Source organism: Rhinatrema bivittatum, chromosome 3, assembly GCF_901001135.1.
Source record: "Rhinatrema bivittatum chromosome 3, aRhiBiv1.1, whole genome shotgun sequence".
Lineage (NCBI taxonomy): Eukaryota > Metazoa > Chordata > Amphibia > Gymnophiona > Rhinatrematidae > Rhinatrema > Rhinatrema bivittatum.
Genome location: NC_042617.1, coordinates 555,438,151 through 555,459,381, shown reverse-complemented (window position 1 = coordinate 555,459,381; position 21,231 = coordinate 555,438,151). Strand labels below are relative to the sequence as shown.

At 44.2% G+C, this 21,231-nt stretch overlaps 1 long non-coding RNA gene across 1 annotated transcript in view; it reads right to left on the bottom strand.

The window, feature by feature from the left end:
* The window catches only part of LOC115088862, a 47,965-nt gene extending 27,928 nt beyond the window's left edge, over positions 1–20,037 (bottom strand). Inside the window, exons 1-2 of the long non-coding RNA XR_003855943.1 lie at positions 19,469–20,037; positions 18,086–18,258 (exon numbers count right to left, since the gene is read on the bottom strand). This is a non-coding gene — a long non-coding RNA (uncharacterized LOC115088862). The remainder of the gene's footprint in view (positions 1–18,085; positions 18,259–19,468) is intronic.
* Positions 20,038–21,231: the final 1,194 nt, after the last annotated feature.

Sequence of the window (21,231 nt, the reverse complement as noted above, 5' to 3'; positions counted from 1 at the left end):
AAGGAACTTGAAGAGCACTCAGAAATAAGAAAACTGCTACTCAAGTCCAAATCTACAATATCAAGCTATGTTGACTTTGTAGTTTACACAGTGCCTCTGTAAATTATGGGATCACAGAGGATGAACTAGAGTGCAACTACCACCAGTTTTCTATAGTACTAGAAACATTAATGTTGGCACCTAAGAAAGATTTAGGAAAAATGGCCCATATTATGAAGGTCATGAAAACTATTGAGCATATGAAATATGCAAGCTCCAAACATCTGAAATCAGCTTTTTATGGTTTTATATTCCAAATGTTGCAAAGCAGGAAAAAGTATATTCTGGAAAGAAATGATGCACAAATACATGAAACTGAAATAAGAAATACTAGAACTAAACTCAGACAGGCACAGCGTTTGAGATCAGGCCCTAGTAGGGACGTGCGGCCTGGATACTGGACAGACTGGCACAGCATTTCAGGTCAGGTACGTGTGCTATTATCTGGAGCATAGGAAGTATTTGGAGCTGCTGCAAGGCTTTCAATTGATTTTATTCATCTTGCCATTCACAGGGAAAATTTGGAAACCCAAGCAAAGGCATGTTTATTTTCAAAAACACTAGCATTTCCATCAACTCTAGTACCAGCCTTGAGTGGTGAGGGCTCATGATATCTCCTGTTATTGAAAATACACATTCACTGGGCACAGTGGTTGGTGGAAATGACAGATATCGCTGAGCCACTTTGGCTAGGTGTGGCCAGACAGTGGACTTGTGTGCCCAATATGCCAGTGGATCTGTCTGCATGTCCTCTGTGGACTCTGAGAGATACCGTGTCACTGACATTTGTGCTGGTGTCTCTTTTGCTTGGGTGGGCTAAGAGTCACCCATGCCAGCTGCTTTCTCTCTAGCCCGTTGCAGAACAGATGATCCTTTATGGGCAACATGGCTTTGGCATACTGAAGTGGAAGAGGAGGAAGTATTAGCTCTCGCTGACAGAGTGCCACTCATGTTTGGGCTAACACAACTGTCTGAAGTGCCTGCTGTTTCCTCCTCTGCTTCATGCTTAATCTGTGTCTGCCTGTTGCATCCGTCATTTGCAGATGGCTGCGACTGCTCTGCCTTACCTCTTTTCTTCCCTTTTCCTCCTCTTTGGGCAAGATGACTGCCTCTGGTGCCGAGTGCTGAGGGCCTCAGTGTCTCCAGTCTAGTATAGGCCTTCCATGCTCACTCCTGTGGCCTCCTAGGGCATGCACACACACCTCTCCTATGCTCAAATACAAGTCATGGCAGGAACCTCGGGGGGCGTCCCCACTGCATGACGTCAATACCTCCGGGTATTTCAAGCCTCCGCTTCACTACTACCATTGAATCAGCAAGGACTTCGGTTAAGCTACTCTGACTTCTCTAAGCTGCACACTTAGACTCCAGGCGAAGAAGTGGAACTTGAGACTGGAACTTAACGAAGATTCAGTAGAGGTCTGCACCGGGGCACGCCCTACACAGCCACCTGTGGCTAGTGAATCACGCTGGAGCGGAGCAGGTTCTAGCAGAGTCTTGGGCATGGACAGAAGCAGGCACAAGGAACTCCAAAGACCGGGACAAGATTCAAGACTCAGGATTCTCAGAAGCAAGGCATTAAAAACAGGAGTCTTCCAGAGGCTTGCGCTGCAGATGAGAAGAAGGCCTTGAACCACGAGGCGCCCTACACAGCCCCACATGGGCTGATTAAGGACAACAACAGTGGCACGCCAGGAAGGGTAAACAGATGAGGGACCTGGGAACTGGACGAAGATGAGACGGACGAAGTCAAGACAGGAACATCGGACATCAGGAACATGGAACAAGGTACCTTAGGACACGGAACATTAGGACATCTGGACATGGAACATCTGGACATCAGGACATCAGTAGAACTGGATATCTGGAACATCAGGGACATGAGACAGGCAATGAGGGAGCTCCAATGAGGGACGAGGCCAGGAACATCAAGGAGAAGAAGTTCAGGAACACAAAGAACATGGAACGAAGATCCATCAAGGCACAGGAAGACCACGGAGGACCTGGATAAGGAAGAAGACCACAGATGCTGTGAAGACCGGATCCTAAGACCCTGAAGAACTGAAGCAGAGCCCTTTTATAGGGCTGAAGCAGGCAAAGTGTGATGACATAATCAATGAGCGCTGCGGGGCTTTTCCCGCCACTGGCCCTTTAAAAGTGCAGCTGAGGCGTTTGCCCACGGCTATGGAACGACCGGAGGGGAAGGCTGCATCGACATTATTCCTGTCGTATGGGAGGCCAGGTGGACAGTGGCTTCCCTGCCGCTCGGGAGAAGAAGATGGACAGGCAGGCACTGGCTGAGATGGCTTTCCTGCCGCTCAAGGACCCCGGCAGCAGCTCCAGCCGCGAAGAAGGAAGGAGGCATTGGGTGGCTCAGCCTGCTGTGAGGAATGGAGACAGCCATGGCCTCCGGGCCGCGGAGGATGGGATCGGCAGTGGCCGGCCGCAAAGAATGTATGGGACTGCCTGAGGGACTGCTGCGGGCAGGATCCTAACAGTACCCCTCCTCAAAGACTCCTCAAGCCTCCTATCAACAGCTTGGAAGGGTGAAGATATCATTCCATACCATCAGGGGGAGATCAAGGATCCAAGGACAAAAGCTGGAATTTCTTGGTGAGGAACTGCAGTGATGGAGATACTTGTAACTGAAGACATGGCGAAGAAGGTCAAAGATCCATTAAGACATAGACAAACACTGAAAACATAAAACAGGTAGGATACAGGATTGCAGGACAACAAGGCTTGCATCTCACATTCTAGTAGTCAAGATGGCAGGAATTGAAGACAAGAAGTCAAGTTTGAACAGGAGGCACAGACAAAGATAGCATCTTGGAGTAAGGACCGGTTCTTGGTTTCAATTAGTCAGAGCAAGAGTGGAAAGCAAACAGGCATTATCTTAACAGTGGTAGCAATGGAGAACACAGATCAGGCATCAAGCTGTATCTTTAGATGCAAGGTTGGTACACCAGGAGAGAAAGTAGATGAAATCACAAGGGCCACTCGCATTTGGGTAGGCATTGGTACAAGGAAGACTCAGATGGAACCAGGAAGTCCAACGAACATTCCTCAGAGGGTGGAAATTTGATCCTTGAGGCAATTTACTTTTTGAAGATGATTGGTTCATAGCTGAAAAAGGCAAGTGCAAAGAAGTTCAGGGTTGCTGCTTCCAGACTTTACAAGGCCAAATGATGAGAGAAGTATCTTTAACTTGGTAAAGGAGAGAATTGCATCTTGGGAGAATCCATATGTTAATACCGGCTCTCATATGGTGGTGAAATTGTTCTCAAGAGGAGCTTGGCAGTGGATAGATGTCACTGTGGTACTTTATGCAAGGTACTAATTAGTTGAAGGGAATCTCCCAGATGACAGCAAGGATGAAATATCTCTCAGGATTGAGTCAAAGAGTCACTTAGGGTAGATGAAGCATCAGGAGACAGGGCTCGAAGACAGCAGAGGATTCCAATGGGTACGTAAGTGAATCCCCACTGATGGATGGTTGAAATGCAGCCGGTGGTGAACATCCTTGCAGAAGCAACTCATTGGTGGAATATACAGAGAAGCTGGCAAATACTTTAGTTATCTTGTAGAGCCATTCAGAAAGCTCTCTGAGGTGATGGACTGAAGATAGCTTCCAGTAATTCAAAGGATGGCAACCTTTGGAGAAGATAACAATAGGCGTTTTCATGGACTCATGAACAGCAAAGTAGAATTGCCATGTGGTTCCCAAAGAAGACCGGGTCTCTACAGGAGGATTAACAGCAAGACAATGCAGGCATAGTGGACAAGCTGAAAGATGGTAATTGCGGTCCTTACCCTGGCAGTGAGACAGTACAGAAGAGCAGATGACAGGGAATCAGGATCTCCAAAATCCTGATTCTAGCGGCTCAGCCCGCTGCGTGAAGGATGCTAGAGAACAAATGATGGCGAGTTCTGAATGCAGGAAGGCTCGCAATGATGATGATATGGGCTAGAATTCCACTTGCACAGAACAAAGACTGGATTGAAGCTGTAGCTTTGAGGCAACTCTCCATGTTGAGATCATGAAGGTGAAGCACAGCAAGGTGACGTCTCCAAAGAACTGACATGGAATCCATGGCTGGAATCACTACTTGCAGAAGCAGAGAGAAGGTTTAGGCTGAAGATGGCCCAAGGGCAAGTACAGGACAGAGCAAGAAAGGATGAATTGTAAGCGACGAGATGGAGCCAGGTCTAGGGTGCAGATACCCCCTGCAGGTCGTACAAACCCAAAGACCCGGAGTTGTTGTGGAGTACTCTCTGAAGCTTGAAGATACTTGATGTTGAAGGTGAACTTGATGCTGGATGTGGAATCTGGGTGCAGGCGTCTCCTGCAGGTCATATGGAACCCAGGGAGATGAGCCAACATCACAGTGGAAAGAACGGAGGTGGTCTCTGGAACAATGGCAGGTGCCTTCTGCAGGTCGAGAAGGTTCCAGGACTGGACTAGACTTGGAGATCTGGATGCAGGCACCTCCTGCAGGTCGTGGGATCCAGATAACTGAAGAGGAGAGACAAGCAGCAAACAAACAAAAAAAATTGGCTAAAGGCAAGGTATTAAATGTCCAGGAACTAGAGCAAAAATTCTGGGCTAGAAACAGGTTATTAGAGTGTTCAGGAACTTAAGGAAAAATTCTGGGCAAAATCAAGGCTAACAGAATGTCCAGGAACTGGAGCCTGTCACAGGCACAGCTCACTGAGCTCATGGCCTTCGGATCCTGTTAGGAGCATGGCCTTCAGGCCCTGTTAGGAGCACGGAGGCATGATCCCATCTCAAGGGAGGATGTGAGCCCTTGGATCATGGCACGGCTCAGGGAGGAGCCTCAAGACACACCGCAAGAGATGAGCAAGTACGAACACGGGTGAAGCAGGAGCAAGGCTGGACTGAAGACAAGGCGAGGAATATCCGTAACAGGAACATTTTTTAAGATGGCGCTGGCCATTCATTGCACCTACCCTGTAACAGGGGCCGGCCAATGGCACCAATAGCCCCTGTCACATGGGAAGGGAAAGGGCCACTGGCGCCATTTTGTTTACTGGCAGCCAACGGCACGAGAGTGGGAGATTGCTCCCGGGAACCCTGCTGGACCACCAGGGACTTAAGGCAAGTTTTTGGGGGGTCAGGAGGGTGGGGGATTGTAAATAATTAAATGTGAAGGATCGGGGTGGGTTTGTTTTTTTTCAGATCAGGACAGCTGAAAAAAAAAACCGTCCAGAACCGTGGGAAATGAAATTTCCCACTGTTCTACGAAAACACAACCGGAAACAATTGCCGGTACGATACACATCTCTAGTATTACTAACTAATCTCCTCCTGAAACTGTACTTGATTCCATGGTAATTGCATTTATCTAAATTACTTATTTATGATATTCTGCCAACCAATGTTCATCCCCCTAACTAATGGGTCAGTCTATAAAGTTAGAAGTGAAGGTAGAGGTTGGGGGAGGGGAGTTGGGGGGGAGGAGCTTCTTCCTTCTGCTCTTCCTTTCTAAAACTAAGTATAAAAAATGCCCATGAAACAAAAAAAGCAATGCAAAACATTCCTTTTTCAAAATTAAAGGAACAAAAAGGTTTTAATAAAAATTATCCCCCTTCAAAGTAAGGTCTCCGCAGTTGAATTCAGCCAGAAAAACTTACTGTGTACATTCTTGCAAGCTATACCTGGAATGCCCTCAACATGCCTGTTTTGTGTACATATACTTTTCTGTGTCACAGTCTTATCTCCGTTGTATGCAAATATATATCATGCTTATTTATTATGGAAAGCCTGAAAAGCAGACCACTTTGCAACCTTTAAGGACTGGATTTGGTGACCTTGGCTCTAAACATTACGGGGTAGATTTTCAAAGGGTTACGCACTTAAGATACACGCATACCCCCCGAAAACCTACCCCTGCGCGCGCCGAGCCTATTTTGCATAGGCTCGGCCATGCGGGCATGCCCCAGGATGCGCGTATGTCCTGGGGCTTTCAAAAATGGGCGGTCCGGGGGCAGGGCCTGGGGCATAGGGGCGATCTGGGGGCAGTGCGGGGGTGGGGCCAGGGGCATTCCCGAGACCTCTGGCACAGCAGCTGTGCCGGAGGTTCACGTGCCGGTAGCCTACGCGGCAGCGCGCGCAAGTTATAAAATTGGGTGTACATTTGTGCGTGCCGGGTAGCACGCACAAATGTACCCCGCGCGCTTAATATTTAAAATCGGCCCCTACTTGTTTATTGTTTTCACCATAATATCAGCAGGCAGGACTCTTAGAAAAGTCAATATTAGTACTGGGACTGTGTAAAAAGTTCCACATGAAATGGAAATGGAACGGTTTTTAATACACTTTCTCTTCATCAATTACATTTAGCACCATTGCTTAGAAATAAAAGTTACGTTTTAAAAAATGAATACTTCACAAGCATGTAGTAAAATGGATCCAGGATTTAGTCATTTTTTGTAATATTCAGAAAAGCAAAGAAATATATACACTGGTGAGAACTGGTAATATTGGTGATTCATTTTGCAAGCTTTTGTGGTTGTCTTTATTAAATTGGATATATTTTCCCTGCTTTTGTTAGTATGTGTGAGGGACATTTTTTAAGGGTATACCATTTCTCATGAGAGAAGCATAGCAAACCAATTGTTTTGAGATGTGCTTTATCTGCTACTTGGAAACAAATAAAAATGAACTCTTGAATTGATTCAATCTGAACATATTCTGTCATTGGAGATAGCTGTATATAAAAATACTAAAGGCTTAGCTGTTGGCATAATTGGTTTGATAAGACTGAAAAAAAGGAGCACAGAAAAGTTCATGATTTATTGATCTGTTGTGTCTGGTTTGAACTTGGTAATTTGATATCAGTCCTCTACGTAGCAATTAATTCTGTAGAGGCTTCAGTAAGTGATTCAAAATACATACTAATGGTTCAATTCACTCAAATTCTTTCTGGCCTTAGGAAGATGTACAGTGACTAAATTTGAATAGTGACTTTTTAAGAAGCTGATATGATAAAATAATCATAGAAACTGTCATTTTGTTTAGTTTTAATTATATTTTACCAGGGAATTTATCAGAGTTTAAATAAGAACAAAAAACAAAAGCCAGAGACATGAGAAGTAAAATTGCTTTGTCATTTTTTTCAGGTAAATATCACTTTTGTTCTTGTTTTAAAAACACTTAAAAATTCCAAGGAAAAATAAAATACAAACTGAAAATGAAGGTCCCTAAACATTCATCAGAAAAGGAAGTAGTAGCTGTTGATAGGGATGTGAATCGTGTCCTCGATCGTCTTAACGATCGATTTCGGCTGGGAGGGGGAGGGAATCGTATTGTTGCCATTTGGGGGGGTAAAATATCATGAAAAATCGTGAAAAATCGTGAAAAATCTAAAAATCGAAAAATCGCAAAACCGGCACATTAAAACCCCCTAAAACCCACCCCCGACCCTTTAAATTAAATCCCCCACCCTCCCGAACCCCCCCCAAATGACTTAAATAACCTGCGGGTCCAGCGGCGGTCCGGAACGGCAGCGGTCCGGAACGGGCTCCTGCTCCTGAATCTTGTTGTCTTCAGCCGGCGCCATTTTCCAAAATGGCGCCGAAAAATGGCGGCGGCCATAGACGAACACGATTGGACGGCAGGAGGTCCTTCCGGACCCCCGCTGGACTTTTGGCAAGTCTCGTGGGGGTCAGGAGGCCCCCCACAAGCTGGCCAAAAGTTCCTGGAGGTCCAGCGGGGATCAGGGAGCGATTTCCTGCCGCGAATCGTTTTCGTACGGAAAATGGCGCCGGCAGGAGATCGACTGCAGGAGGTCGTTCAGCGAGGGTTCCGGCGCCTCGCTGAACAACCTCCTGCAGTCGATCTCCTGCCGGCGCCATTTTCCGTACGAAAACGATTCGCGGCGGGAAATCGCTCCCTGACCCCCGCTGGACCTCCAGGAACTTTTGGCCAGCTTGTGGGGGGCCTCCTGACCCCCACGAGACTTGCCAAAAGTCCAGCGGGGGTCCGGAAGGACCTCCTGCCGTCCAATCGTGTTCGTCTATGGCCGCCGCCATTTTTCGGCGCCATTTTGGAAAATGGCGCCGGCTGAAGACAACAAGATTCAGGAGCAGGAGCCCGTTCCGGACCGCTGCCGTTCCAGACCGCCGCTGGACCCGCAGGTTATTTAAGTCATTTGGGGGGGGTTCGGGAGGGTGGGGGATTTAATTTAAAGGGTCGGGGGTGGGTTTTAGGGGGTTTTAGTGTGCCGGCTCACGATTCTAACGATTTATAACGATAAATCGTTAGAATCTCTATTGTATTGTGTTCCATAACGGTTTAAGACGATATTAAAATTATCGGACGATAATTTTAATCGTCCTAAAACGATTCACATCCCTAGCTGTTGATGAGAAAGTTGTACTGGGAACACACATGAGAATGAACTACCATTAACACTATACTATGTCTACTGACATGCCAACACGTACATATACTCCTGTTCCTGGCTGGTATTAGCACAGGCTAGAGTATTCAACCAGCTAATACATTTCTAAAGATTCTTTTGAGAGCAATTTTACCACTTAAAAAAAAAAATAAAATAAGCAGGATCAAACTATGTTTTTTTTACTCTGATGGCAGGGGAGAGTGAGGATTAGGAAGGGCCCAGAGGATGGAAATAGTTTCAGAATTCTGGGGTTGAGAGGCTCCTCAGCCAATAGGCCTGCTAGTCTTTTTAAATCTTTTGGGGGGCTTTTGTAGGGACGGTTTGGACATCATGAGGAGAATTTTCAAAAAAGTTATATGTGTAAAAATTAGCATATACGTGCATAAGTAGTCTATAGAAATATGCATTCAATTGAAACAAATGGGTAAAACAATAATAAATGTGCCCATATTTCCTTCACTTGAATCCCTTTGAAATGAATGGAAGGATTCCACAAATTTAACAAATAAACTATGTCCCATTTTTTTTATGTTTTCCATTCATTTCTATGTCCCAATGTAGTCTTTGGCAGTGTACTGCTAACAAAAAGCAGCTGGTAACTAGAGAAGCCAGCTCTTGCTTGTGTGAACTCACTGCCTTGTCAAAGTATTGTCAGAGCTGAGGCAGGACAAGTTGGCAATGAGATTAGGCAGAGGGCAAATCATGGTGCAGCATCTTTTTTAATTAGCCTATGGCTGCTATCTGGTTCATATGGTGCTGACATATGCCCACTGTAAATTCTGAAAATAGTACTATTGTATAACCCGGAGGTAGCTGAAAATAAGAATCAATCACAAAATTAAGGATTCAGCTATGCAAAGAGGAACTCAATGAAAAAAGGCAACTGTCATTTATTGCCGCAGTTTACTTTCTGGCTTATTTAGTCAAGCCCATGAAGAAGCTAGCTGGCAAGAGATACTCTTCACCCAACACAGCAAAAGACACCCTAGCATGGGAGGGTGGGGGAGGCTAAGGGGGGTCGATTTAAAGGGTCGGGTGGTTTTTTTTTTTTTTTATCGGGCCATCGGCGCCATTTTAATTAGTGGCAACCAAAATGGCGCCAATGGCCCGAGAGCGGGAGATCATGCCGGGACCCCCCCACACTGGACCACCAGGTAAATTAACATTTTGGGGGGGTTCGGGAGGGTGGGGGAGGGTAAGGAATTGGTTTTAAAGGGTCGGGGTGGGTTTAGGGGTTGTTTTGGTGTGCCGGTTTTCCCTCTCTCCCACAAATAATTCCCGTGCCCTATTTAACGATACAATACAAATGCCCCTGACGATAAATCGGGGGCATTTGTATTGTATCGTGCACTCTAACGATTTAGGATGATTTTAAAATTATCTGACGATAATTTTAATTGTTCAAAAACGATTCACATCCCTAATAAATAGTCTCTCTCTTTCTTTCTCTCTCTCCATCAGAAGTACTGCAGAGTGTGAAAAGTTTAGTGCACAACATGATACTACCTATCCAAAGTTGTATTTTACCCTGTGGTATGCTAACTCTAAAAATTACCCTAAACACACCACTTTTTCTTATCATGGGCATCAGGCCTGCATTATTACTACATTTTGATGAGTCTAGGAGATAGATTGTAAGTCCTTTGTGATAGGGAAATATTTACAGTACCTGAATGTCATCTATTTTGAGGTGCTAAAAAGTGGAATATAAATAAATAAATAAGAAGTCAGTGGCCCATTTAAGTCTATGGATGCAAAGAGCAAACAGATGCAGGTAGGCTCTAATTAGTAACAATAGTTTCCAAACTGCTTAGCTGCCATGCCCTAGGTACACCAATTTGTGTGTGTTTCTTACACTCTACCAACATGCCATGCTCCAGATATACCACCTTGGGGGGGGGGGGGGGGGGTGTCTTCCTGAAACCGTCTAGCTGCCTTGCCAAGATTTATCTCTTTGGGGGTCTTTCTGATACTTTGCCTACCTGCCATGCTCTAAATGTAACTCTTTGGAGGTCTTGTTCCACCCTGCAACCTTCAGCCATCTAGTTGTCTATAAACTGGGCCTTTTTTACCCTTTTAAGCCTCCTAAGAATCAATCCAGATCCTTGGGGGCATGGCCATATTCTGGACTAACACTCAGTCTGAGGCTGCTTCATTCAAAACCTTTCTATGGTGTCAACAACAGGGCACCAGCCCTTGAGAGATCTGATATTGAAAACAAATATACATATATAGACTATAGGAAAATCCTCAGTCAGAAGGAAAAATTGCAGGCACAACATAAAACATGCACAGTAAAGATCCTTCACATGTTCTGAATGTGGGAAATGTTTTAATAGGAAAAGATAACTAATGGAATACCAGAAAATCAACAAAGGGAAGAGAATGTGTTCAATTTCAGAATATGGAAAAAGCCTTTGAAATAAAGCAAATCTCACAAATCACCAGGAAAGTCACACTGATGAGAGACCATTGTTATGGCAATTTAGACAGAAAACTAACAATTATACATCTAAATGGCAAATTTAGAATATTCAGCCACTTATCTGGCCAAATTATAGCCAGATAAGTGATTATTTATTTATTTTATTAATCTACTAGCTGTACCCGGCCACACATTGCTGTGGCTCAGTCTGATTAAATGGAAAAGAAAGAAAAGAGAAAGTGCACGTTTCTAATATGTTTAATTTCACAATGCTTTTGGGTATACAATATTTTTTGTTGTTCCATTGTCTGTGCAGATAAAGAGATTGTCTGGTTTGCTGACTCTAGAACATGCAACATATAATTGTCCATGTGAGAAGCAATCCGTGTCTAGATGTAAACCACATAATTGTAGAAATGAAAAAGAATGAAAAAAGAAAAAAAATAAATTATACTCACTAAGGGGTGGATTTTATAATTTTTCGCGAGCACGTACTTTTGTTTGCGCACCAGGCACGAACAAAAGTACGCTGGATTTTATAAGATATGCACGTAGCCGCGCGTATCTTATAAAATCCGGGGTCGGCGCGCACAAGGGGGTGCACATTTGTGCAACCTGCGTGCGCCGAGCCCAGCGCGCACTGCCTGTTCCCTCCGAGGCCGCTCCGATTTCGGAGCAGCCTCGGAGGGAACTTTCCTTCCCCTTCCCCCCACCTTCCCCTCCCTTCCCCTACCTAACCCACCCCCCCGGCCCTATCTAAACCCCCCCCTTACCTTTGTTGCATGATTTATGCCTGCTAAAAGCAGACGTAAATCTGCGCGCACAAGCAGGCTGCTGGCGCGCCATCACCTGATCCGGGGGCTGGTCTGGAGGCCTCGACCATGCCCCCGGGCCGGCGCCACGCCCCCAGGCCCGCCCCCTCAATGCCATGTCACACCCCCTCAACTCCGCATCAATTTAGGACACGCCCCGACACGCCCCGACACGCCCCTTTTACAAAGTCCCGGGACTTACACGCATCCCGGGGCTCTGCACGTGCCGGCGGCCAATGCAAAATCGGCATGCCTGCGCACCAGGGCCCCGCGCGCATAAATCCGGCTGGATTTACGCGAGCAGGGCATTTAAAATCCGGCCCTAAATGAACGGTATGGTAAACGACACAGCTCAATTCCAATGCAATGTCACAAGAAATAATTACATCAAAATGAAAATAAATCGAAATCTATGAAAATTCAATTTAACAATGCAATCGGAAACATTGAAATGGAATCATAAAATATTTAGTACAAGCCATTAAGCCCATTAAAACGGGCGAGATTTTTCTCCCCTCTCCTCCTACGTATTTGCTCTGCTCCGCTCCCCCCCCTCCCCCAGCACCACAAAAGGCCAAAGGTGGCGGCGGTGGTAGGAGCTGCAGCGGTGGCCGAGGGGGATCTCACGAGGCGCAATGGTCCTGCCATCCCAACTTCCTCCCCTTTTCCCCAGTGGTGAAGGGACAGGCTCAGACCCCTTTCACGCTATCCTTATAGGCCCCAATTCCTTTGCTCTCCCATTCCCCTCTACACTCAACCCCTTCCCCTCTAACCTATAAGTGGAGAGCTGGGGGGGTAGAGAATCTCTCTCTCATACAGACCCCTACATAGGCTTCCTCTCTCTCTCTCTCTTGCACATACACTCTCCCTCTGTCCTTCACACACGCATGCCCAATCCCTCACACGCACATACACAATCCCTCACATAGTCTCCCTCTCTCTTTGGCACTCACACTCGACTTCAGCGCATAGTAACTAGGGATGTGCAGACCAAAAGTTTAAGTTCATAAGTCCATAAGTCGAATGGGGGTCCCATTTGTGGTCAATATGGACTTATGGAGAATTCCATAAGTTGAGTCTATGTCCATATGTGCAAATAAAAATTTAAACCCCTCACCCGCCTTAATCCCCCCCCCCCAAAGACTTACCAAAACTCCCTGGTGGTCCAGCGGGGTCAGGACGCCATTCCTGAACTCCTTTGCAAGGAGCACGTGACGTCGGCGTCAAGTGATTCCCCTCGGGTTCGCTCCCGGAACCCTCGTTGGGCTCAAAAGGAATCACGTGACGTCGGCACCACGTCAGAGTGACGCGGCGTCACGTGATTCCCCACGCGTCGCTCCCGGACCCTCACGGAACTTTTGGCCAGCTTTGGTAAGTCTTGGGGGGTGGATTAAGGAGGGTGAGGGGTTTAAATTTGTATTTAGATCAACAATCACGATTTCCAACGTATCCAACATAGCTATGTTGAATAAGTTGGAAATCCGATCGTTTACGCCTCATCTTTTTTTTAAGTCAAAAAAAAAAAAAAGTTGCGTTTTCCATTTAAGTTCAAAACGAATGCACACCCCTAATAGTAACACACTTCTCTCTCACACAGTTAAAACGGACAATATTTTTGTCCCCTCTCCATCTAAGTCTTTGCTCTGTACTCGCAAGAGCTTGCAAAGTTCCCACGCCTGTTGTGTCTAGGAGAGTGAGGAAAACATTCCATCCCCCCCCTCGCAAAGGGCAGGCGGCAGGCACTGCAACAGATTTGGGACACATTGTCTAGCTTACTTTGCTCTTTCTGGGAGACCTGTGCCTTTAATAAATCCGATCGGGGGCTTGAGAGGGAGGTGGGAGCAGGGCTCTGGCTTTCACTTTCGTCACGGTGCTTTGCTGGGAGTTGGGGTGGAGCGATGCCCATGTAAACTCTTCCTGTGGTGGCTGAGACCCACGGGCAGCTTGACAGCACTGCCTTCCCCCTCCCCCCCCCCCCCGCAGTTGCCGGATATTTACTTGGCTTCTCTTTATCTGCGGGACTCAGGGGGCAGGGGAGGAGGGCGAGCTGTTCTCTGTTCAGCTCTTTGCGCTTTGGCTGCTGCAGGCTGCAGCTGCTTGCGATCTCTTCACAGCCACTTTCTACTACATTTGCTCTGCTCCGGCCGTCCCAATTCCCTCCCCCCTTCCCCGGCAGTGTACGGACTGGCTCGGCGACTCTTCTACCCTTTCCTCCTCCTGTGTGTAACTGTCTGGCAGTCCCTACTCCCCCCCCCCTTCCCCAGCAGCGGAGGAACGGGCTGAGCTGTTTCTTGGAGTGGTGACTCGTCTTCCCTTTCCTCCTCCCCTCTGTGACACCCAGCACATAGTGCAGAGCTCTATGGTCCACACATGCGCGGTAGAGCTGCTCTCTACTGCGCATTTGTGGGCCATCGGTCAGAGCCCATTTATATTGTAGATAGTGTGTGTTGCTTTTACGTCCAACAGATGGCACTGTTTTTCAAAAAAAAACATGTTTTTACCTGTCACAGGTGTGACATCTATATAATATAGATATATAAAAACATGCGCGTATTGGAATGCAACGTTGTGTCAAAATTTCAAAGCAATCGGTGAAGAATTTTCGGAGATTTAAGATTTTGAACAAATGAACATTTACATTTTTATTTATATAGATTTATTTATTTATTTATCCTTAGCCTGCTGAAGAGGACAATTCTGACCAAAGTGGTGTACAAAAATTATAAAATCAAAGCAATAAAACCAAATACTATATCCTAAAAACATTAAAATAACATAAAATCTAATTTAAAACAGTTTTCCTCACAAATGGGCAGAAATCGCTAACAGTCTTAGAGCCTGATTAGCTAAGGCATTTCTCTCATTCTGTATCTATGGGAAAATGCCTTGATGAATCAGGCCCATAATCTACTAAATCAAATAACCATGTCTTATTTTCTTTCTAAAAGTTAAGTAATTTGATTCTAATCTTATCTCCTGTGGCATGGAATTCCACAACTCAGGTCCCCCGAGTTACAAACATTCTTTCCCTGTGAACCATCATTCTCACTTCCTTTATTGGGGGGGGGGGGAACCACACATAAAATATTTTGAGAGCACAAATTGTGACTTAGGGTGTAGCGCTTGATCTTCTTCTGTAAATATTTTGCTTCTGCTCCATGAATCACCTTAAACATTTGTAACAAGATCTTGGTTCGTTTCTCTACAGGCAATCAATGTAATTGTTGTAGCAGTGGTATAGCACTCATACTTCAGGGATAACAGTAGATGAATCAAGCAGACATATTTTGGACTACTTCTAACGGGTATACATTTTTCTTTGTTAGATCTACCATTAGTGCATTACAATAGTCTAACAAAGGATAGATCAAAGCTTTCACAATTACCTGGCTCTAATTTATCTGAATAAAAAAGAGGCATTTTGGGAGGGATTTAGTTGTCTGGCTGTCATAGACAAATTTCAATTATGTCTGGATGAATTAGCCAGATAACTTTAGACCTGCTTCAGAGTAAGTCTAAAGTTATCTGGCCTTGTGAATCTGAATAACTCTACTTATCCGTATATCTTCAAAAGATATTCAGGTAAGTACCACTGTGAATTTAAAATAAAAGAAGAAGTATTAAAAGGCCTTTAGCCCAATTTTCAGTCTTCCCCACAAACTTTCTATAATACCTTGTCAAAATTGCCCAAACAATCCAAAAACTCTATTTAACACTGTAAAAAACCACACCTCAGAAAACATCAACACAAACTCTAACACAAACAAAAACCTAAGCAATGATCTGGCAAATTTATTTCAAAACAAAATCAAAAAAATCTCTGAGAACCTAAGCAAAACCACGAACCAAATTATACAGCCAGCCAACACTGACTCAACACCATGGTCTTCCTTCGATCCCATATCATCCACTGAAATTGAAAACCTCATCAGAAAAATAAGCCCAGTACGTCATGAGCTTGATACAATTCCTACCAGTACGCTAAAAGAGATATCTCAATTCATCTCACCAACAATAACATTAATCATCAATAAATCCCTTGAAGATGTAGATCTGCCGGACTCTCTCAAAAAGGCAGAAATCAAGCCCATCCTGAAAAAAATAAACCTCGACCTCAATGACCTAAATAACTACCGACCCATATCTAACTTACCCTTACTTGCCAAACTAACATAAAAGGTTGTACTGAAACAACTGGACAAGCATCTGGAACTAAACAACATCCTGTATCCCACACAACATGCCTTCTGAAGAAAACATATCACTGAAACTCTACTCATCAACCTATCAAACACTGTTATAAAAGGGTTCAACAACGGCCAAAAATACATTCTCATCTTACTAGATCTATCCGCAGCATTCGACACCATCGACCACAAAATCCTAATTCAATGACTAACTGAAATAGGTATAACAGGAAATGCACTAGCATGATTCTCTTCTTTCCTTCAAAACAGATCATTCCAGGTAGACATTAACAATTCCCTCTCAGAAGCAATTCCCCTAGAAACTGGAGTACCACAGTGATCCACTGTATCTGCTACCCTGTTCAACATCTACATCCTACCATTATGCCAACTATTATGAAATCTCGGCATCACCTATTACATGTACGTAGATGACATCCAACTTATCGTCCCTGTAACAAGCACAATTGATAATGCCCTCAACCTTTCAGCCACATATCTTACCAACATAAAAAATACCTTAAATCAAATGAAACTCTGCCTCAACATAGACAAGACCGAATACATTCTACTCAAAAGAAAAAGCTCAACAAACCCCCCAACAACATAATTCTAACCAACAACATAATGATCAAACTTCGAGAATACGTAAAAGACCTAGGTATATGGCTCGACCCTGAACTGAACTTCAAGAAACACATCGCCTTGAAAGCCAAAGAGGGCTTCTATAAACTCACAATACTTAAACAACTCAAACCACTCCTAAACCCACCAGAATTCAGAACAATACTGCAATCCCTAATTTTCTCATGCTTTGACTACTGCAACTCACTATTCTTAGGACTTCCCAAAACAACCACACAACCTCTCCAAATCCTTCAGAATGCCACAGCCAGAATTCTCACTGGACACAAAAGATCAGAACACATCACCCCATTACTAAAAGATCTGCACTGGCTACCCATTGATAAACAAATTGAACACAAAATGTTCTCAATAATCCACAAAACCATACATAACAACGAATCCAACTGCCTAAAGACATTATTCCAAAAGCACCATCCCCAATGAAACACAAGATCAGCAAATAAATCCCTACTAGAAATTCCTACAAACTCCTCAGCAAACCTCACAACAGTCAGAGAAAGAGCAACCTCAATAGCCGGCCCATACCTATGGAACTCACTTCTAGAAAACATAAGGCTTCAAAATGACATAGAACTCTTCAAAAAACTTCTCAAAACTTGGCTATTCCGACAAGCCTACAAAGATGGTATCAGATAAGCTGACGATATTGGACACGTTGACGGTATTAGAAAGGCAGTAATCTATCTTTTGCATTCATTTTGTTTATCTCATAGGTATCCTATCTAAATACTATCTAACTGCAGTCCCACAATTTGTCATTGTCTTCTGAAATTATATATTCTAGTTAACAATATTTTAGATTTTAAATGCTATTACCAACCTCTGACATATATTATAGCTGTTATCATTCCTTTACTATACCATTATTGCACTTTCCTATAGCATTACTGCACTTTCCTTGCTAAATATTTATAATCCACCAAGAAAGCTCCCACTGATTTGAAAACCAGTGACCAACCCTTGGCATTTGCTTTGCTTATCCCATAGATATGCTATTGAATTATGCTCCCACAATTTGTTACTGTCTTCTGATAATTATATATATTAGCCAACAATATTTTAGATTTTAACTGCTATTTAACTGCTATTTAACTCCTATTTAACTATTTAACTGCTATTTGACTGCTATTTCCAATAATCTACCTTTGATATATACTATATCTGTGATCATGCCTTACTATATCATTATTGTACTCTCCTATAACATTACTGTACTTTCCTTGCTAAATATTTGTAAACCGTTATGAAGGTTACGACTGATATGACGGTATAGAAAACCAAATAAACCATAAACCATATACTCTGTACTCCTAATCTCCTGTTAAATTTAATAAAAAATATGCCATGGTCCACAGTGGTACCCCGAAGCCCCTTCCCAGGAACTAGCACAATTATAAAGTTGTGCTTCTGTTGGCCCCTCTCAAACTCCCCCCCCCCCCATCCCATAGTATAAAAATATGGCACTCTGCATCTGCCACCTCCCCAAACTCAACCCCATGCCCCCTCTGAACAATAGAAATCCCTGCTGGGAGCAGGATATGCACTTACCTGTTCTTGATGTGCTCTAGCATAGTTTCTGTCAAAGTTGCACTGGAAGCCACAGTCTTGGTGCCTTTGAGTTCTCTTCTCCCTTATGATGCTATCTACCCACTGGTTTCTTTACAGTTAATTAGGAAACCCCAATTCTGAAGGTCAAAATAGGTTTCATTGCTCTCCTTTAACTTTAATAGTAAACAAATGAAATGAGTGAAACAAACATTTTTGTTTTCATTTGAAACTCATAAAACAAAATTAGGTGAGCTACAAAATGAATAAACAAAGTAAAAAGACAAAAAATTGCCTCTGCACATCCGTACTCCTCATTCCTACTCCTTAATAAATATGTTGATCACATTGCTATTGTGCATCCCAAATCCTGGAATCACATTATCTCGACTCTCCCATCAACTAGTGTACATGTACATCAGTTTCCTCTCAATAGCCACATCTGCAAAATAAAGAAAGCAAGAGAGCAGCCCTGGATTCCACAACCATCTGGGTCTCCTGTGAGGGCTCAGTTGGATCCTTAGAAAAGAAGGTGCAGTCCTCTCAGGGATACAAGTTGTTTGACCTTCATTCCCCCTGGTAAAAAGGTAAAACAGCTTAACCACTTGGGGGTTTGATTCAGAAGAAAATTTGAATAGATCAATATAGAACTTCCTAAGCACATCCCGAAGGGAAACCATAGCAGCTTTGGGAAAATTTAAAATATGCAAATTCATCATTCTAACATGATTTTCAAAATTCTCAAGTCTTTGATGTAAATAATCCTTATCTTTGATCAAAGATAGCTCACAGTCATGGAGCATCTCACATTGTTCCTCAAGACCAGCTATTTTGTCAGTATGAGTTTACAGAATCTCTTTATGAGAATCAATGTGCCCTTGTAGGTCTTTATAACCAATATAACTGTCTATTTTGACAAAGATGTCTCCAGTCTTTAACAGCATTCCACAACATCTCTAATGTGATTGAGGAAGTACTCTCAAGAAGGGAAATATGAGCATTAACAGCTTGCACCCCATCCTCAACCCTTCTTGAACCCAAATGGATAGGATCAATCCCATCACCAGGACCAGCTCTCACAGAATTAGCCAGAAAACTAAGACCCATAGATCTGGTCAGTGGAACAGAGACAATACTGTGGGGCCTACATACATCAGGGCTGATAGATAGCAGTCCCTTCTAAAGCAGCATGATTACTGCCAAGCTGAGCAGACCCTGACAAAACAACTGTATTAGGGCCCAACATATAAGCTTCATTGGTCAGGTAAGTCATTGAAGGGGGACTCAATGGACTCATATGGGAGAGTCCATATGATTCCCTTCTTCTTTTTCTCCATCACCAGAAACTGAGACAGAACAACATGGCTGACAGAGGTGGATACTCACAAACACTTGCTATGTTGTGTAAAAAGTCTCACAACAAAATATCTCCTAGAGGCGTGCCCCTTTGTTTACATGCTGTAGCCAGCTGAATTTTATGGAGAGAAAAGGCCCTTCTTGATGATGTCAGTACCTTCTACAGAACACACTGGCAAGATGGAAAACCCATTCTGGATCTACAGGTGGGAAAGAAGTTTAAGATAAATAACTTCCTCCACTCATAATTCCTCCCTCGCCTCTTTTTCTCTTTCTCTCTCTTTCCGGTGTCTGAGGCTGATTGTAGCTATATAAGTCTCTGGTGAAATTTCCCTAGCTAGCTGCCCTTCCTCTTGCAACTCCCTGTTCACTAGTCCACCAAAACCTCTCTCCAGAATTTTCCAGGCTCTTCCACTCTGGTATTCTCCTTCTCCACTCAAAGCTCTTCAGACCTTCTCTGGGAGAGACAGGCCCTATGAAGCTCCTCTGTGGGAGATGGTTGTAGACACTACTAGGACCCCAGAGCTTAGAATCCTCTTCAGTCTCCTGCTTAATCAATTCCTTATCTAGTCCTCCTGCTCACATGGGTGCAGGGTTTTCATCCCACTACTTTACCCTTCCCCATGGGGAGCAGTGCTCCTCTACAACACACCTAACCACTACTGTGACATCACCAGAAGGCAAAGGTCTGGTGAAATCTCTGTCATACTGAAGTCACTCAGGTCAGCTGAAGCCAAATACTGTATGTTTGAAAGGAGCAGGGACATATTTTAGAGGCTACAATGGGCACTCCTTTATATTTTATTTTGAAGTACCCTCCAGTACAACTGAGAAAGAAGCATGTAGGAGAAATAGGCAGAGATACAAGCAGCAAACAAAACAAAGGCATTAAAACCTCTAAGGTATATTATCAGGGTCATGACAGCAAGGCAGAGTGGAAGCAAGAGCCCAAGGTGTTGCATCAGGAGCAAGGCAGCAGGGCAGAGTGGTAGTAAGACACCCAGAGTGTAGCATCTGAGGCATAGCAGCAAGGTAGATTGGTAGCAAGATCCCCCAAAGTGTACTATCAACGTCATGGCAGTTAAGAAAAGTGGAAGCAAGACCCAAATATATATAGTGTCAGGGATTTAGCAGCAAGGAAGGTCAGCAGCTAGAACTCCAGGGTGTAGTGTTAGTGACATGGCAGCAAGGCATTGGACAGCAAGACCCCCAGGGTGTAAAGACAGAGGCATGGCAGTAAGGCATAGTGGCAGCAGGACCCCAAATATATAGCATCAGGGGTATGGCAGGAAGAAAGAATGTAAGCAAGACCTTCAAGTTATAGAATGAAATGCATGGCAGCTAGGAAGAATGGCCTCTAGACCCTCAAGGTTTAGCATCAGGAGCATGGCAGCAAGGCAAAGAGGCATTAAGTTCCTGAAGGTGGTGTCAGGAGCATGGCAGCTAAACAGATTTGCTGCAAGACCCCCAGGTTGCTTCATCAAGGTCATGGCAGTTATGCAGAGTGGCAGCAAGATGCTGAACTTGCTTTCAGTCATCCTGCTATTAACATGAAAATTCTAGGAAATCCAGCAAAGGCAGGCACATTTTTAAGAAAACCAACTTTTTCATCAACTCTGGCACCAGCCTTGTATGATGAGGGCTCATGATATCCCCTTACATTGAGAAGAAACCTTCACTGGGAATGCAAAATTGTAGGCAAAAAAATAGTACCTAGCCATCTTGCCCAGATCTGGCCAGACATGGACTTGTATGTCCAATATGTCAGTGGGTATGTTTTCATGTCCTCGATG